The sequence below is a fragment of the Myxocyprinus asiaticus genome, chromosome 13 (assembly GCF_019703515.2).
Source record: "Myxocyprinus asiaticus isolate MX2 ecotype Aquarium Trade chromosome 13, UBuf_Myxa_2, whole genome shotgun sequence".
Taxonomy (NCBI): domain Eukaryota; kingdom Metazoa; phylum Chordata; class Actinopteri; order Cypriniformes; family Catostomidae; genus Myxocyprinus; species Myxocyprinus asiaticus.
In genome coordinates this window covers 25,084,105-25,104,771 of record NC_059356.1, presented here as the reverse complement: position 1 = coordinate 25,104,771, position 20,667 = coordinate 25,084,105, and the positions used below count along the sequence as shown (strand labels likewise).

At 41.3% G+C, this 20,667-nt stretch overlaps 1 protein-coding gene across 3 annotated transcripts in view; it reads right to left on the bottom strand.

Annotated features, from left to right (window-relative positions):
- The window catches only part of LOC127450841 (rab11 family-interacting protein 4A-like), an 82,226-nt gene that overhangs the window by 23,034 nt on the left and 38,525 nt on the right, over nt 1–20,667 (bottom strand). Inside the window, exon 1 of one of the 3 annotated variants that reach the window (XM_051715249.1) lies at nt 17,565–17,890. The exons of the other annotated variants lie outside the window; for them this stretch is intronic. The gene's annotated coding sequence lies outside the window, so the exon portion shown is untranslated. Of the gene's footprint in view, nt 1–17,564; nt 17,891–20,667 lie in introns of those variants that run through there. 3 annotated transcript variants of the gene reach the window in all.

Genomic DNA, 20,667 nt, shown 5'->3' with positions numbered 1-20,667 from the left:
TTCTAGCAGAGACAAACGGATGCTCCAACAGTGAAATAAGCTTTATTCTACAGTTCATTTGTCAATTCTACTGTTAGCATTTCTCAAAGGTTTGGGAGGTTTTTACATCCATTCTATTACTCACACAATATGCAGCTCTAAACATTAATTTACTTATTAAAATTCATGTCACATCTCAATGGCAAGAGGACAATGGGAATCAGCTGATGCTGCCTGTAGTGGCACTGTTATTTGCAACAGACAGAGCAGAATTTTTATCACTCGGAGGGATTGTTTAATTATTGCTTCTTTAGGAATGTGTGTGTTTAGTGTATTTTCTGTCTTTGTCTTTCTATTTTGAGTATAGTTGCATGGGTGTGGCTGGGGTGGTATACATATATATAGCAGGTTTAATTTAAGCTGTGAGTTATGGCTGGCTATTAAGTCTTTACACCATTCTGGTAAACAACAATACACACCCATATGGTTTATAAAATTATTTCAAATCCCAGCACAGCCCTCAGAGATGATCATGGCACCAATAAGAGAGATCATACTCAGACTCTGAGAGGCTCTTTTCTTAGCTTGACATTTATTTCTACTGCAGCGCTTCATAGTCATTAGAATCAACGTCCCCACCACTACTGTAAAGATGACATGAAAACATGGATAGGATTCAAAAGATAACTTATAATGATAAGATTGTATGATCTTGAAGATATCAGTCACAGAGGTAATCCATCCAAACTCATTCCTTCAAATTTCAAATGAATGTGTTTCTGGTGTTTTTAGTACAGTGTAATTTGACAAAATTTCACTAAATTGCTCGCCTATGTTATTCAGTGGCCCCAAAATTTTATTTAAACGACACTTTAAAATGTTTTAATTTCATTGCATTGATTAAATAACAATTTCAGACCAAGCCTCATCTGCAAATTTATGGTGCTAGACCTTTTCTCATGTTTTTGAGCTATTTTTGCAATTACCAACTGGTTCCAAGATAATTTATACACCGATAGTGTGATTAAGACCTCAACACAAAGCAGAAAAATGTAATTTGAAATTTTTGTAACGTGTGAGAAGAGACCATGAATTGAAACAAGAGAAATAAAACTAGCACAGCTATGTAGAAAAATGGTTGTTAGGAACAACTGTCAAATGTACAGTTTAGCAGTCCTTATATGAAAATATTTGACCGTAGAACAGTGATTGACCAATCAGAATCAAGTATTCCAGAGAGAGCTGTGTAATAATACTTGATTAACATAAAGGAATGTTACACTCAGCTGCTTATTATAGAAAACACTTAATTCTATAGCAGCTGAGAGTCTCAGTGTGCAAGAGTTTGTTTGTGTGAATCTGAAATTACCTCACTCATATTCACACTTAGCTCACACGCATCACTCATGGCAGACCTGAGGAAGGAGACCTATATGCTGCAAAAACAAAAATGAGTAATTTTCTTTTCATCAGAATTTTCATCTTGTTTTCCAGTAAAACTATCTAAACATCCCACAAAGATGAATTTAATTTCATAAGCTATTGAGATTTTTCAGAAAATAGCCATATCTTGAATTAAGTTTATTTGTCTCACCCCATTGGCAAATAGTTTTTTTTTCTTGTTTTAGATGTTAGGCAGAATTTTAGGGACTGACAGCCTCAGTAACTATTGACTCTTTATTTATTTTTTATCCCATACAATGAAAGTGAATAATGACTGAGGCTGTCATTCTGCATAACATCACTTAATGTTCCATGGAAGAAAGGCATATAAGTTTGGAACAACACGAGTGTGAGTAAATGATGACAAATTTAAATTTTTGCATGAACAAACTCTAAGTAAATCTAACAAAATCAAATGAGATTTATATTTAAAATGAGAAGAAAAAAACCCAATATATAATCTCAGAAAATAAGTCTTACACCGTTTTGCTTCTCAAGTAAATGTATCTTGTTTTAGGATGTTTAAATATTTTTATTGGGAAAGTAGACAGAACTGATGTACAAGCAACTTTTTTCTTTTTGCTGTGCAGAATCATTGCTGTGAGCAGAGACATGTCGTCTCAACCTCCAGGACAGATACCCGGCAACCTCTGCTTTAATCTAGTGCACTAGCCACTCTGTAGTTACTGTATGAAACTGTCCTAGAAGAAAAATGCTTCTAGTTTATCCAGTCAGATCTGAGATTATGCCTGCAGAAACGCAATGTAAATAATGTCCACAGGATTAAACATCACAGACATATAGCCACAGGTGTGAGCTAAGCTTTGATTTTTTACACATGGCTGCAGCATTGGAGATAACGGCGCAGTAGCAGATAAATGATAGCCGATATCTGCATAGTCTTAATGTGAAGCTTTGACAGTATAACAGAGGTCTCCCCTGCTGAGAGCAGACTGTAATAAATGCAGCCCTCTTAGATACACTCAGACTGCAGTAATGTGAGAGGAGAAAGAGGGGTCTCCTGCAGTGAGAGCCCAGATAAATGAGCTCTAAACTCAGATCCCTTTTGGTCCAACATGAACTGAATCTGCCAGCTCCCCTTAGACAGCACCATCTGGAGTGCCTAGACTTAACATTCATTATTTACACTCTGTTACTGACAGACTGCTTTTAATGTTAAGCATGCATGCATTCACACACACGTACTGTATGTTATATCATATTCATTTCATAAAGTAATTAAGTCTTCACTTACACATTTAAATAACATTCCTTCACATACGCATACTTTTTACACAATTTCACTAGTAACCGGTTAAAACTTATTGTAATTATTACCTGTACATGCAACGTTTGGAACTTCATATATTAACGTGTTGTGCACCATGAACCCAAGACTTTAACCTTCCTTTACACTGTGTTTAAGGTGTAGTGACAGTAAATTGATCTGATTTTATGTAACTAATTAACTTACAACAGGCTTGATTCTGCACCAAAATAAATACTTAATGGAAAGCTTCACTTCAAAGCAGTTGTTTTAAAACAAAGAAAAGCCCTGATACAGTTTCACTATACAAAAACACATTTCAGGAACAAAATTATTGCAATAAAACCATTGCATTTTAATGCCTTAACTCAATGTGGTGTGCACATTTTGCTCTTTGCTGTTTTTTTAAGGTTACCATGATGGACTGTCATGCTGTAGTATTGCTCACCCATCCCAACCTCCAGTGTTCTATGCATTATTGCTGACTGAGTACAGAAGTTGGATCAAGCTATGCCTCAAACCCAAATTCACATCCAAAATCTGAGACACTAAGAGCTACACCAAAGAGTCCATATTGCTTCAAATGTGCTGTTGCCTTTAACAAGGAGAGGAGGATCACCAATAAAAAGCCAGAGACTTGGCTCTGGAATACACAGCCAGGTATCGATTCAAACACATACTGATTCAAACACTATCTTGAGTGTAAGTGAGACTCCATCAATATTTATTGTATAATCAAACACTCTTTTATGTGTCCTTAATGAATAACAGCAATTTCCTTTTATTACTTAGCTTAAAGTTTTTAAATCAGCATTTTCAATTTTATTCTACATATCTACATAGTAAATCTGTGTGCCTTCCTTGTGCACTTCCTATCAGCTCTTGGTATCTACTTTAATCATAACACCTCAAGATAGAGTGAATGAAACAGAGAAAAGTGATGAGAGTATATTAAATGTGATTGATACTGCAGTATTTCTTTGTCTGTAAACATCTAATCAAAGAATATCAGGAGAATATAACACATGAATAGATGAGGCAGGGCAGACTGAACTGAATAAATTACAAGTTAATTTTGCTTTGTGAGGGTGGAGGAAATATTGGTGCATGGGACACTTGATGAAAACAAATTATATATATATATATATATATATATATATATATATATATATATATATATATATATATATATATATATAGTAACATGTTTATTGTTTACATGTACAATTTGTACTATTTGCATAATCTTAGCAACAGGAACCTTTTGAATTCGACACTGAATTTTTACTTAAAGAATCCATGTGAGTTTAAACTAAATTTATTTAACACCTTATTTCTATAGGACTATAGTTGTTATATTCTGACTGTACCCATGAGTAGATCAGCTCTGCACTATCCCATCAATAGCGAGGCATGAAAATTACTCTTGGATAGAGCAGAGGGCATCACTCGCCACACTCACGTGAAAACCAGGCTTCAACTGCACCGCGCAATTGCGTTTAAAGCTTATCAAGCCCCAGGCGCCAGCTTCCATCCCTCCGAAGCACAAAATTTAGTCATATTTGCATGTGCTTTACTTCGATGTAATCGATCTTAGGATTTAAGAACCAATATCGGATCGTTCAAATAAGGATCACGATGCATCGGAAAATCTATATTTTTACCCACCCCATATCATTATTACTATTGTTTATGCTCAGGGATTTGTGAAAAGACCTTAACCAATATAAGCCTCAATGTAATTCATCCTGCACATGTGTGCTATGAACATGACTAGGCTAATAGGTTACCTCACATCATGTGGCCATGTGGAGGAGTGCCATCACTTTTCTTAGAGATCAGACTAACAATTTTAACCTGGTGGATAATTAAACAGGATAAAAAACCTAAAAGCTTTACACTGAAGCAATGACCCAAGGCATATGGAACCAGAATTTCATAAAGACTTAGGGTTGGCTCTAAGCAACCTCCTAGCAATCACACAACAATGCCACAGCAACCACCCAAAACACCTTAGCAACAACATTGTATGGCATGGCAACTACCCACAACATCTAATTTTTCTGTGTAAATCTAGAGTAGGACAGCTTTTCTCTGCAGATCTGTCATGTTGCATGAATCAGCCCACACAGAGAAACAAACACACCACTCAACATTGGCCAGCCTACAAAATATACAGCACTTTCATAGTCTTTGCTGTGACAGTGTTTTAGTGTTTTAAATTTTTTTTTTTTTTTTTAAGATTTCGAAAAAAAAGTCACAATATTTTGAGAATAAAGTAAAAATTACGAGAATAAAGTTGTTTCATTATGAGATTAAAATCGTCACATTTTGAGAATAAAGTAAAAATCACAAGAATAAAATTGTAATATTTAAGAATAAGTCATAAGGGGGCCTGGGTAGCTCAGCGAGTATTGATGCTGACTACCACCCCTGGAGTCGTGAGTTCGAATCCAAGGTGTGCTGAGTGACTCCAGCCAGGTCTCCTTAGCAACCAAATTGGCCCAGTTGCTAGGGAGGGTAGAGTCACATGGGGTAACCTCCTCGTGGTCGCGATTAGTGGTTCTCGCTCTCAATGGGGCGTGTGGTATGATGTGCGTGGATCGCAGATAGTAGCGCAAGCCTCCACATGCTGGGAGTCTCTGCGGTGTCATGCACAATGAGCCACATGATAAGATGCATGGACTGACTGTCTCAGAAGCGGAGGCAACTGAGACTTGTCCTCCGCCACCCGGATTGAAGTGAGTAACCGTGCCACCACGAGGACCAACTAAGTAGTGGGAATTGGGCATTCCAATTTGGGGAGAAAAGGGAATTAAAAAAAGAAAAAAAAAAGAATAAGTCATAAGGAAAGTAACATCAAAATGATGTAGTGGACAATAGCAAAGTGGAATGTCTGGGTCTTTGGATACAGTAAACACCACTAATCAGGGAGATAACAACTTTATAACTTTGTTTCAAGTTAGCTGAGCTGAATTTGTGGGAAGTTTTTGTGAGCTCTCTGTTCATGATTCAGGTGTGCATTAGTGCAGGTGTATTCAACATGTGGGCGCCTGTCAAGGGATGCACGAGATATAGGCTCACACTCAAGTGAAGTGAAAAATAATTGGAACTGCTGTGATTAATATAGGCCCATTTCAAGAAACTGTATATAGTAATATCCCCTCCCCTCAGTTATTGTATTGTTTTGAAAGCAAAACCCAAAAAAATGCAGGCAAATCATCACCCACGCCGAGTGGGACTGCGCGAATGGTCTGGTTGTGATTATGATGTGAAGTTTAGCGCATAATTTTTTCCTCTCAAAATATTTCTACTTAATTCACGCAATATAGCTACTACTTTATTCTCATAATTCTACGACCTTATTCTTGTAATTTTTACTTTATTCTCAAAATATTACAAATTTAATTTCATAATACTAAGACTTTATTCTCAAACTGTGACAACTTTATTCTCAAAATCTTACTACTTAATTCAAAAAATATTATAATAATTGTATTCTATTTTATTTTTCAAGTTGGCTCACATACATGACAGTAAAATTTTAATTTAAACAACAGGCATCCCCCCACCCCACACAGTACTAACCAGGGCCTGACCATCATCCTTTGGGTTTTTTTTTTTTATGGGGCACTAGTGGCAGGCAAGATAAGACATAACCAGATAAAGTGAAAAACACTTTTAACAATATAGAAGTATATACACATAGTCATGTGTATGAAAGGTGTTGGTCTAGTAGTGCAGTTTTTGTTTAGCATGCAAGGGGACCAGGTTCAAATCCTGACTTAATATGTATCCAAGCACAACTGCAGATGCAGTTTCATCATATGGAAAATAGCAACTTTGACATTTTGATACCAGCCCCTTTCACATATGCTACCTGGTTAAATACAGTAAAATAATTACTGGTGCCTTTACTGGTAAATGTACCACATCTGCTATTCACACATGCAACGGTTTCTGTCTTTTTACAGTTTTGCGACCATTCACACATCAGCAGCAAAAATGGCATTAAACTCTTTGATGTAGTTTATCAGTCCACAAATTTCTTTGCAGTTTTAGGATGGATTACACTACACCACTTCTAAAATCTGAACAGAATCTAAAAATACTACGCATCACACAGACATAAATTGGGCAACACACACTAAACAAATGTGGATCATTCTGGCTGTCAAATCGATTGAATCACAAACTCACGTGGAAACATGCTCCCATTGATGTGGCGGGTACTCTATTCTGAGTCTCAAAAGAAACAGGCCGAGTGGAGAGTGGAGACTGCAACACAAGTTAAAGTGAGTGGCGTTAAATGCTTTCTCCACTTCGAGCGCTTATTTGCCATCTCCATTTCTTCGTAGTCCACTGTTGTGGTTGCGCAGGGTCGATTTCCATTGCCTGCTCATTATATGACTTCATATTTGTTTAGAATGTTTTTCTATTCCAGAGCATCTGAATCCTCTACATCTAAGGTCAGCACGTCCTGACCTTGTATGTGCTCAAACTGTTCATCTTACGACTCTGTTCACACAGCATAAAAACTTAACTTTTCAGATAATGTTACAATTTCTCATTCAGGGAAATAGCCAGTGCAAAACGTACCATTATTTTCGAATGGGGCGTTTTCACACAGACCTTTAAATTGAAAATTGCAGGTAATTTTCTGGAATTGTGTTCCACCGGGAAAAAAGATATACAATCATACTTTTATACTTTTCATAAAAAGTCATACTTTTTAACTACAGTAATCATACAAGTTAATTATCAAAGATACAAATCACTTTTTGGGAGATTTATTCAAAATCTGCTCAAAGCATGATGCTTCTCCTGCCAACAACTATTTTTGACACTTGATAATATTCTAAATAAACTCTACAGGTATAAAAGTCTGTGAACGCAGGGAACATTCGTGCTAGCTGCTCATTTTCCATATCAAGTCCGCTTGGCTGGTTTTGTTTGAGATCTCAGTGGAAATGCAGCTGGATGGCTGGCCAGATCACTGCCTACACACAACACAATCAGCAGACAAAAGACAGTGTGGATTTACAGGGAGCCATGAGTCATAATCCAGCACTCTGGGCTTTAGAAATGCCAGTCGCCCTTCACAGGACGGTATCAAAGTGAAACACCTTTGAACTCCTTATTGACCTTGAAACTGTTAACACAACAAACACACACAGAAAGGCCATCAAGAGCTGAGCTGCAGTTACACAATCAATACTGCAGGGGCACTTGGTAAATTACTTTATTAAACCACAGTTTGTGTAGGAGTCCCTCTGAAAGCAAGACATGCCGAATCAAGTGGAGATATTTGTTCTGTTCCAAAACCTAATAAGCAGCCTGTGGAGGCAGCATTTTGAGACATCATACATTCCATATATGAATGTTGTTGCAAAAGGTAGGCAACTTAACTATGCTGCCTCCTAACATACCTCATTTTAGTCAAATGTTAAACAGCAACACATATATCCTTTACAGAGAAGACAATCCCAGAATGCATTCCTTGTTGAAAAAAGAAAAGAAAACAGTATGGTTACCAGTGTTGTGTTTTCAGTGTTGATCTACAACACTGTATGCTGGTGTACCTAAAAGGTTTTTTGACTAGCTTATCCAGCAAACCATACTGGTCAACTGGCTTCACCAGCCAAGATTTGCTACTAAACAACATGGCTATGCTGGTCCAGCATTCAGCATGCTGGTGAAGCTGATCTTTTTATCATGGTTGCGACAAGCTCTGTGAAAAAAAATAATAATCCAAGATGGCGGGTGTAGTGAGAGAAATATTGATTATATACTTCTGAATAATTCAATAGTGAAAATTATTGAATAAAATAATAAAACTGACTATACCAAATAGTGAGTGCTATGAATCTATATGCTTATTAGAGAATAGTCAAGTCTCTAGTGTGCTTTATTTGAAGAGTGCTATATGTATCATGCATGAAGCTGCTGCCTATATAAAGCACTCCAAATCAGTCACTTAAGAAGTTCCAAGACCGTTAGAAAGCTGCCTTAGAAGAGGCCATATGCAGCTCACCTTCTGCACCAAAGACATTTTAAGAGGTCTGTCGTCATGAAGTGATCATCCACCTTGGCAGAGATCTAAAGAGCAAGAGTCTGGATGCGCCTCATTATTGTGTTTTAGGCCGTCCAAACTGCAATTAACCTCCTGTCCAAACCATAACACTAGGCTTTGCATTATGGTGTCCATGAAATGGTAGTGCAGATAGGCCCTTGGTCTTGTACAGATTCTATGCTGCCCACGCAATAATCAGGGCTGATACAGCATTTCATAACAAAACGATATCTAAGCTGTCAGACCTGCTTCATCTTAACTGCAGAAGAGAAGAGACCTGGATCAATTTATGTACTTATTCTGGATCAACTTATACTCTGTGGGGGTTGCTGATATTAAAGCACGCAGAATTTGCAAAAATAGGACAGAACAATCTATATTTGTACTTGAATGCTCAGAAAAGTATATGTAATAGAATTGTAATCAAATTTGTCATTTATCATTTAATGTCATACCATGAAAAAACACTTTTGTAGGAATTGTATCATACAGTATGAAATACTTTGTTATAGTACTGAACAAATAAAAAATTGCATATTTTTCTTCTTGAACAAAGGTGTCAAAATGATTGGAAATAAACTTTCAATGTGACACAACATACCCCTTCTTCAACCCTCTCTGTTACACTAAATTAATTTCATCACAGCTAACGTCATGGTTACTGGTGTAACCTCCGTTCCCTGATGGAGGGAACGAGATGTTGGTGTCGATGTAGTGACACTAGGGGTCACTCTTGGGAGCCTGAGACACCTCTGGTCTTTGATAAAAGGCCAATGAAAATTGGCGAGTGGTATTTGCATGCCACTCCCCTGGACATACAGGTATAAAAGGAGCTGGTATGCAACCACTCATTCAGGTTTTACGCTGAGGAGCCGATATAAGGTCCGGCCATTTCAGCGGGTAGTTCAGCGTTGTGGCAGGAGGGACCAACGTCTCGTTCCCTCCATCAGGGAACGGAGGTTACACCAGTAAACCATGACGTTCCCTATCTGTCACTCACTCGACGTTGGTGTCGAGGTAGTGACACTAGGGGTCCCTATACAAAATGCCACAAGGCTGAACGGTGTTACGTGAACTGGCGGTGTGTGGTCGGCAGACTTGCTGTGTGCCTCATAGCCAGCACACCAGGTCGACACGTAACCTCCCCCAACACAGTTATGAGTGTCGAACGGCCCTTTTTGGGGACAAGTTGACTGCCCAAAGATAGAGACAGGCTTAACCCAGTCGTGGCCTCTTTTCCCCTTCTCTTTTTCCACTCCCTAAAAAAGAAGGGGGATTATCCGACTGGGCCGCCAGGTCTAGTCGGGGGGTGTCCCACCCAAGGGGAGGACACTGCGGAGACCACACCTCACCCCAAGAGAGGGGGGGATATCTAAGTGGAAGAATACATCACATGGTCTTTCCAACCATGTGGAGAGCCTTCAAGGTAGATCCTGCCCAATGGGGGAGGGGTTACTACAACATGGAGACTGGGGCAGAGGGGCTCTGCCCAAGGAAGACGCAGTTTGCTAGCAGGGAAAGGATAGATCACACGGGGTTAGCCTTACAGGGAACCGCCACATGCGGAGTACCTACCCCAGAACCGGGCTCTTAGTTAGCGCGTGTACTGGGCCGGCAGCGAGTCTCTCCGAAAACTTGACTGCCACAGGGCTCGGAGGAAGTCAACCAGGGAACAAATTTTGTGAACACTACTGGGAATTAACAGCGCACGTCTTCAGCTCAAAAGGAGGTGGAAGGCGCTATGTGCAAGCGATACACCCGGCCGGCTATCCCGGGCTTATCCGCTTGTTGCGTGCCACTACCTGGGACGAAACCGGTTCCACCCGGAAGTTGTAGAACCTTGCAAAGGTGTTGGGTGTTGCCCAGCCCGCTGCTCTGCAAATGTCTGTTAGAGAGGCACCCCTGGCCAAGGCCCAAGAAGCCGCTACACCACGGGTAGAATGGGCTCGTAGCCCTACCGGGGGCGGCATGTTTTGGGCGAGATATGCCATAGTTATGGCATCAACGAGCCAGTGGGCGATCCTCTGCTTGGAGACAGCGCTTCCTTTCCGCTGTGCACCAAAAGCAGACAAAGAGCTGCTCAGAGATTCTAAAGCTCTGTGTGCGATCCAAATAGATGCGTAAAGCACGCACCGGACACAGCGACGACAGGGCTGGGTCTGCCTCCTCCTGGGGCAGCACTTGCAGGTTCACCACCTAGTCCCTAAAGGGGTGGTGGGAACCTTGGGCACATAGCCCGGTCAGGGTCTCAGGATCACGTGAGAGTAACCTGGACCGAACTCCAGGCACGTTTCGCTGACAGAGAACACTTGCAGGTCACCTACCCTCTTGATGGAAGTGAGCGCTGTCAGGAGGGCAGTCTTCAAGGAGAGTGCCTTAAGCTCGGCTGACTGCAAAGGCTCAAAGGGGGCTCTCTGTAGACCCTGAAGAACTATGGAGAGATCCCATGAGGGAACGAGGGGCGGTCTGGAGGGATTCAGCCTCCTGGCGCCTCTTAGGAACCTGATGATCAGGTCGTGCTTCCCTAAGGACTTACCGTCAACTGCGTCGTGGTGTGCTGCTATGGCAGCAACGTACACCTTCAAGGTGGAAGGGGACAGCCTCCCTTCCAACCTCTCCTGCAGGAAGGAAAGCACTGATCCGACTGCGCATCTCTGGGGGTCTTCGTGTCGAGAAGAACACCACTTAGCGAACAGACGCCACTTAAAGGCATACAGGCGCCTCGTAGAGGGGGCCCTAGCCTGAGTGATCGTGTCTACCACCGCGGGTGGTAGGCCACCTAGGTCTTCCGTGTCCCGTCCAGGGACCAGACATGGAGATTCCAGAGGTCTGGGCGCGGGTGCCAGAGGGTGCACCGTCCCTGAGAAAGAAGGTCCTTCCTCAGGGGAAGTTGCCGGGGGGGGGCTGTCGCGAGGAGCGTGAGGTCTGAGAACCACGTCTGGGTGGGCCAGTAGGGTGCTACCAGGACAACCTGCTCCTCGTCCTCCCTGACCTTGCACAGGGTCTGTGCAAGTAGGCTCACTGGGGGAAACGCATATTTGCGAATACCAGGGGGCCAGCTGTGTGCCAGCGCATCTATGCCGAGGGGAGCCTCGGTGAGGGCGTACCAGATCGGGCAGTGGGAGGATTCTTGGGAGGCGAACAGGTCCACCTGTGCCCGACTGAATCGACTCCAAATCAGCTGGACAACCTGAGGGTGGAGTCTCCACTCTCCCCTGAGGGAAACCTGCCGTGACAGCGCGTCTGCTGTAGTGTTGAGGTTGCCTGGGATGTGAGTGGCTCGCAGCGACTTGAGGTGCTGCTGACTCCGGAGGAGGAGACGGCGGGTGAGTTGTGACATACGGCGGGAGCGCAGACTGCCTTGGCGGTTGACATATGCTACCGCTGCCGTGCTGTCCATCCGAACTAGCATGTGCTTGCCCTGGATCAACGGCCGGAACCTCCGCAGGGCAAGCAGAATTGCCAGTAACTCGAGGCAGTTGATGTGCCAACACAGCCGCGGACCTGTCCAGAGGCCGGTGGCTGCGTGCCCGTTGCAAACAGCGCCCCAGCCCGTTTTGGAGGCGTCTGTCGTGACCATGATGCGCCTGGAGACCAGTTCTAGAGGAACACCTGCTCGTAGAAACGAGAGGTATGTCCAAGGGCTGAAAAGACGGTGACAGACCGACGAAATGGCCACGTGGTGTGTCCCGTGGCACCATGCCCGTCTCGGGACTCGAGTCTGGAGCCAGTGCTGAAGCAGCCTCATATGCATCAACCCGAGCAGGGTGGCCACCGCCGAGGATGCCATATGCCCCAGGAGCCTCTGAAAAAGTTTCAGTGGAACCGCTGTTTTCTGTTTGAACGCCTTCAAACAGGCCAGCACCAACTGGGCGCGCTCGTTCGTAAGGCGCGCCATCAGGGAGACTGAGTCCAACTCCAAACTGAGAAAAGAGATGCTCTGAACCGGGAGGAGCTTGCTCTTTTCCCATTTGACCCGAAGCCCTAGTCGGCTGAGGTGTGAGAGCACCAGGTCCCTGTGTGCGCATAACATGTCTCGAGAGTGAGCTAAGATTAGCCAATCGTCGAGATAGTTGAGAATGCGAATGCCCACCTCCCTTAATGGGGCAAGGGCTGCCTCTGCAATCTTCGTAAAGACGCGAGGAGACAGGGACAGGCCGAAAGGGAGGACTTTGTACTGATACGCCTGACCCTCGAATGCGAACCGCAGGAAGGGTCTGTGTCGAGGAAGGATCGAGATGTGAAAGTACGCATCCTTCAGGTCTACCTCTGCGAACCAATCTTGATGCCAGACGCTCGCTAGAATGCGTCTTTGCGTCAGCATCTTGAACGGGAGTCTGTGTAAAGACCGGTTCAGTACTCGCAGGTCCAAGATTGGCCGCAACCCACCGCCTTTTTTCAGTACGATGAAGTAGGGGCTGTAAAATCCTTTCTTCATCTCGGCCGGAGGGACAGGTTCTATCGCGCCCTTCCGTAGGAGGGTAGCGATCTCCGCGTGCAGGGTAACAGCGTTTTCGCCCTTGACCAAGGTGAAGTGAATACCGCTGAACCTGGGCGGGCGCCTGGCGAACTGAATCGCGTAGCTGAGTCGGACGGTCCGGACCAACCACCGCGATGGATTGGGAAGCGCAAGCCATGCGTCCAAATTCCGTCCAAATTCTTATGAAAGCAAGCCACGACCGCAACGTTGCCATGGTCATGTTCTCGCAGTGAGAACATGAACCATTCATTAAAGCTGCCTCCATGTGGGTTGCGCCCAGACACGAAAGACAGTGATCATGACCATCCGAAGTTGAGAGAAAACGACCGCAACCAGGAATAACACACGATCGGAAAGGCATCTTTAGAAAGACACGTCTTCAAAAAGACGTTCCGTGTGTGCGCTCTTTCAGAGAAATGTATTCTTTTAGAGGGGAAAAACGCTCTTTCAGAAGATATACTCTCTAGTTTTTCTGCCGAAGCGCCCAGGGGCGTTCTCTGCAGTGCACCAGTGCAAAGGAGGGAGAAGCCGCTGAAATGCGCCGTCAGATCCAGCAGAGGTGAATGAACAGTGCTATTCAGCTCAATGAGCATGACCGTTCGGCTCCGAAGAGAAAATCTGAATGAGTGGTTGCATACCAGCTCCTTTTATACCCGTATGTCCGGGGGAGTGGCATGCAAATACCACTCGCCAATTTTCATTGGCCTTTTATCAAAGACCAGAGGTGTCTCGGGATCCCAAGAGTGACCCCTAGTGTCACTACATCGACACCAACGTTGAGTGAGTGACAGATAGGGAACCCCTGAAGTTTATAATGCTGCTAAAACATACATGCTTAAATATTTTACTTAAAATTGAATTTGTTTAAATTTTTCATGAATGTCCCACTAAGACATTCATACTATATTTGATGTTCTAAATTCTGAATATGGACAGTAGGTTTAACATGTACTGACATTCCAATATACAGTACTATAATGCATAACATCCTGTTTATGTTTTTATCTATGCATGGCACCATAGACATATAAAAAGAAAAGTCATATCAAACACCCATGCGTTTATGGCAGATATAAGAAACTAACTGTCCTCCACAGAGAGGGAACAGGCCCGTGTATTGACTGAACTTTAGCTGTACAATGAAGGTTTATTAGTGTATAACTGCCAAGCTCCCGGTGGTTAAAGTTTAAGGAGCCAACAACACTTTGACTGAGATGCCTTGGCAAAACAAACCACAAGAGGGGTAAAGGCAAGCACCAGGGAATGAATGTCAATGGTCGTCTGCACTATTGTTCCTTGACCTTTCTAAAATGTCCTTTGCCAGAGGAATAATGTTACTGAAACATTGAAGATACACCAAAATACACACATTCATAAAAACATAATATAGTCGCAGTACTGCCAGCAGGTGGTCATTAACTGTCTGAAAGCCTTCCCAAACCACCCCAGTACCCTCAATCTCTGCTTTCATGTTCACATACTCCCTTCTAATGATCAGCTGTATTCAAAACTCCACAGTTCTTCCTCCCCCTTGACAACCAACAACTCTCTGCACTAACAACCCCCAACCCCACAAAAACTCCCAATCCACACCACACCGTTAGCCCTGTTCCCAAGAGAAAGAGAAATAATGTTGAAGATTATGAGCATCTAACATCTGGTTTATGTAGACCATTAGTCCCCTTTCACTTCACAAGGTCCAAAATAGAAGGAATTTTCATTTTTGGGTGAACTATCCCTTTAAGAATAAAATTAACTTCAGAATGTATTGTGTTGCTAAAAAGCATGTTTAAGTGTTATACTTCAAAAATGGGATTAATTTTCATTTTTCATGCCTGTCCCATGTACCAGACATTCATGACATACTCTATAGGCAATTTGAAGTATCTTAACATTCTGGATAGACATGTTTAAGCTCCAATTCAAATACAGTTGAAGTCAGAAGTTTAGATACACCTTAGTCAATACATTTAAACTCAGTTTTTCACAATTCCTGACATTTAATTGTAGAAAAAAATTCCCTGTCTTAGGTCAGTTAGGATCACTACTTTATTTTAAGAATGTGAAATGTCAGAATAATAGTAGAGAGAATGATTTATTTCAGCTTTTATTTCTTTCATCACATTCCCAGTGGGTCAGAAATTTGTTAGTATTTGGTAGCATTGCCTTTAAATTGTTTAACTTGGGTCAAACATTTTAGGTAGCCTTCCACAAGCTTCTCACAATAAGTTGCTGGAATTTTTGCCCATTCCTCCAGACAGAACTGGTGTAACTGAGTCAGGTTTGTAGGCCTCCTTGCTCGCACATGCTTTTTCAGTTCTGCCCACAAATTTTCTATCGGATTGAGGTCAGGGCTTTGTGATGGCCACTCCAATACCTTGACTTTGTTGCCCTTAAGCCATTTTGCCACAATTTTGGAGGTATGCTTGGGGTCATTGTCCCCATGTGCACTTGCAAACTGTAATGGCGGTTTTGGAGCAGTGGCTTCTTCCTTGCTGAGCAGCCTTTCAAGTTATGTCGATATAGGACTCGTTTTACTGTGGATATAGATAATGTCTACCTGTTTCCTCCAGCATCATTACAAGGTCCTTTGCTGTTGTTCTGGGATTGATTTGCACTTTTCGCACCAAACTACGTTCAACTCTAGGAGACAGAATGCGTCTCCTTCCTGAGTGGTATGATGGCTGCGTGGTCCCATGGTGTTTATACTTGCGTACTATTGTTTGTACAGATGAACGTGGTACATTCAGGCGTTTGGAAATTGCTCCCAAGGATGAACCAGACTTCTGGAGGTCCACTATTTATTTTCTGAGTTCTTGGCTGATTTCTTTTGATTTTCCCATGATGTCAAGCAAAGAGGCACTGAGTTTGAAGGTAGGCCTTAAAATACATCCACAGGTACACCTCCAATTCAGTACACCTCCTATCAGAAGCTAATTGGCTAATTGCCTAAAGGCTTGACATCATTTTCTGGAATTTTCCAAGCTGCTTAAAGGCACAGCTAACTTAGTGTATGTAAACTTCTGACCCACTGGAATTGTGATATAGTCAATGAAAAGTGAAACAATCTGTCTGTAAACAATTGTTGGAAAAATTACTTGTGTCATGCACAAAGTAGATGTCCTAAACAACTTGTCAAAACTATAGTTTGTTAATATTAAATCTGTGGAGTGGTTAAAACATTTGTTTTAATGACATGCTAAGTGTATGTAAACTTCTGACTTCAATTGTATACTAAGACATCATATGGTACAACTATACATTACAAAGACAGTTTAAAGAAGCACAGTAAAATAGAGACAATGGGGTAACCAACGGTTGTTCAGAAGACAAAGCCAGACACGAACACACACACAATAACACACCCACACCACCAAACATGCATCATCACATGGATACACACAGTCCAACCACACACAAACAGTCTAAACACACACATAGTCTCTCTCACTGTCTGAATAGCATTTCAATAGCATGACCCCTTTCCCCTCCAACAGATTACCCCACGATCCAGCCAGGCTCTAGTCATTCATTGAACTTGTCATTCAAGGGCAGGTGTAGTCTTTTGGATAGAGATGATCATGAATTCCAGCACACTACATCAAAGTTGAGCTTAAAATACTACACTTAAATATTGAAAATTCAACTAATTAAGTAGGCCTTTGAGCTCAACATTTAATTTCATTGATCTTAAACTCTCTAAACCAGAGCTATTAGGACTAAAAGAGATGGAGAGTTCAAATTCCTGAACATCTATGACAGTGTTTCCCAGTCTTTATTTGTGTGTGTGTGTACCCCACAGCCCCACCAGTAATACTAAATTACTCCTATTTCCAAATAAATTCAAATGAATTGCCGAACACGTCATATTTGTTTTCTTTCCCTAAATAAGAACTGAATTCAAATGTGTTAAATACAAAAAGAGAGATCATGCATGGTCCATTATTTTAATCTACTGACAGCACTGAATTATTAAATCATAATTTCTGTTTTATAGGTTTAACTGAACCCAATCAAAACCTTTCTATGTACCCATGATTGTGAATCATCTGATCCAGGAGAGCTCTTCAAGAGTCCATCACTGTAGAGAGAAGATAATGTAGCCTATGCTAAGAAATTATTGCAGAGCATCTTCATTGATCCTTCAAAGAAAAGAGAATGAGAGAAGAATATGAGAAAGAAGAGAAAGATGGATTTTAAGTCCTTGCAGGAACAATAGGCTTTACTTGGCTGCAGCAAGCATTCCCCCATGCTAGTTTCCCTTGTAACCACCATCATTCTCTCTCTCTCAGCTTTGATCAAAGTGCATTGCATCCTCTTACCCCACTGCTCAGTACTGAAGATCCAACTCTGCCATCCTCTCCACCTGTGCTGGTTAAGCCCCCATCAGCTGAGGACGTCCAGAATTTATTGTCCCCGTGTCCCTCCAGGTTCCCCACCCTCACCACAGTTCAACTTGTGAAATCAGAATCCTCTGCTGTCAGAATTTGTGCTCCTATGGACGTGTGGCTTCAGGTTTATCCACAAGGCAAGAGACACCTAGCCACTGCTGCTTTAAATTGGCTCAGCCCTCCACAGAGTATCACTCACGCATACACACATGCACACATACACATGCTCTGACCTGCACCAACCGATCATCCACGTTCAGCCACACACAATCAGAGACGGAAAGAGACGCTACCAATCTGGCAACAGTTGTTGGGGTTTTGGCCACTCCTACCAGCAAATCACCTCCCCTACTCCTGTCATACTCCCTCCCTCTCTCTGCCTCATTCTCTAGGCTGTTGCTAGGAAACTATTCAGCTGAGCCTTCCCACAGCCATGACATCGAGCAGAGCGTGAGTGCTCTGTTGTTGCACACAAGGTTATCTTAAGTCTAACCTCAGCTGTGTTGCTAATACTGTCTCTACACACAATTACAAATAATTAACCTTCTACCTAAAACAGCACTGTACTGTAAATAAAATGAAATGCTGAATAAGATACAGATAAATACATTAATTTATAGGGGATTGATCATGTGATGTAGGGAACTTTTATATTTTCTGTGAAGTGTTTATGGCCTTTTTTTTATATTGTTACCTGACATAAAGCAATTCAAATCCTAAAATTATGTCAGTAGACCCACAGTAACAAACAACTAATTAACCCATGGTTAAACCAGGGTTAAGTCACCTTGAACCAGAGCAACAAAAAAACAAATAATAATAATAATTAAACAAACAAACATTAACCCAGAATTAAAAGGGCCTTCACCCACAGTTAAAAAATAAAAATAGAAAATAACCCAGGGTTAAAAGTGGCCTTGCGTCGCAGTTACAAAAAATATTAAACCAGGGCTAAAAGTAGCCTTGACTCATGGTTACAAAGAACATTAACTGAGGGATAAAAGTGGCTTTTACCCACAGATCAACAAAAAAGCATACATTAACGCCAGGGTTAAAAGTGGTCTTGACCTACAGTAACAAAAACTTTAACCCAGGGTTAAAAGTGGCCTTGACCCACAGTTATGTAAAAAAAAATAACATTAACCCAGGGTTAAACGTGGCCTTGACCCACAGTTACAAAAGGCATTAACCCAGGGTTAAGCACAGTGTCAAAATAAAGCCTATGAAATTAAAGTTTTAAGAGAACTCCTGTGACTACTAATTTATAAAATTATTAACATTAACAATTCTCATAAATTCACAGCAGCAGTGAGCTCTTGCTTGATGCAAATTCAGGTGACATGAAAATCTAATCAATGGTGAAAATTTCAACACGTACATTCACACTCCCAGCTGTGTGAGAAATCTTACACGTGCATGCTTTGGCATGACTCTGTATATGAATGCATATGTGTGTATACACTGTAAAAAATGTCTGTAATTTTAAAAGTAAAAGACTGTAAAAATGCTACAGAAAAAAAAACTTTAATTGATTAATGAGTATTAACTGTAAAATATACAGAAAAAATTGTTAATATATTTTAAAAGACATTACAGTAGTTTTTACAATAAAATGTTGTAAAATAAAATTTTTAGATGTAAAAAGTGATTTATTTATAATTAATGGTAAAAATGTGCATGTTTAACAAGAGAGTGCATGTACTTTTTACAGTAAATTATTGTTAAAATTACAGTAAAAAACAATAAATCGGGCGTTCCCACAATTCCCTGCATGACCCATCATATTTCATTATATTTTATGGGAATAGTTATGTTTCTTCTCATTTTTACGTACATTGGTGTGTTCTGTGTTATATTTGATGTAGTTTAGTTAATGTTTACTGCATTATTTTAATTTCACATGTGTTACCCTGATGGTGTTTAGTGTTTGTGTGAGTGACACTGAGCTCTGTCTCTACATGTTTATTGGTCATTGCTCCTGGAAGAGCCACTATTGCTGAACTTCATGTCATCATGTGCTCTTCTGTCATTTTTACAGTGATTAACAATACATTATAAAGTGAAAAGCAGATTTTTACAGATTCAGAAGGTTAATGTTCAAGTTTATGACTTTTGTTTTTTATTGTAAATGTAACTGATTTTTTTTTTTTTTTTTTTTTGACAGTGACAGTATGGTCATGTAAATTATAACAGTTTTAAACTGTAAAATGTACAGGTTGTACTGTAAAGTTGTTTAATTTTTACTGTATTTTTTACATAAATATTCTGGCAACCACAGCTGGCAGTTTTTTTATTACATTTTTTTTTGTAAAAACAACAGGATTTTTTTTACAGTGTACTGAAAGTGTGAAAATGCCATGTGTGGCTGTCATTAAAGGTTGATGAACAGAGCTATGGGTGTTACCAGTTAAAATTATGGTGATGGTGAAAGATGGTGGAGATGATGGAAGCACAGAACAGAAAATTGAGGTTTGAGATGCATGTTTGTGCAGGTGTATAAGATTTGTTATCCATCTGTGATAAAGAAAGAAAGAAAGAAAGAAAGAAAGAGCAGTCCTCCTCCGTTCTACCTTTATAGTCTGTATCAGTGATGCCCCACTTTCCCATGATTCCCTTGAGCTCAGTGCACAGTAGCATCACCAGCAGTCAGTTCCAGTCCAACAACTAAAACTGGACCTTCTTACCTCTCACATTCTCACCTTTAAGAGCTACAAATCATCTCAGACTCATCTCAGCACCAAAATACATTACACTTTATCTCTGTCTCTGTGATGCTGTAGGGATACTGATCCAGCCTGAGCTTTAACTATGAGAAGAAGAGAGAAAGACAGAGAGAGAAATAGGGAGGGTGGAAAAAGACAGAGGATGTTTTTTGGAACATGAGGGTGTTGGCTGCAGATGAGCAGATTTTCAAACAGCCATATCACTGCAGTTTAAATCTGCACTCAGGTCCTGAATCAGCAATTCAATATTCATTCAATATCAGCAATGTTTTACAGTTTTAACTGGATTGTAGATTTTCAAAATACTATGA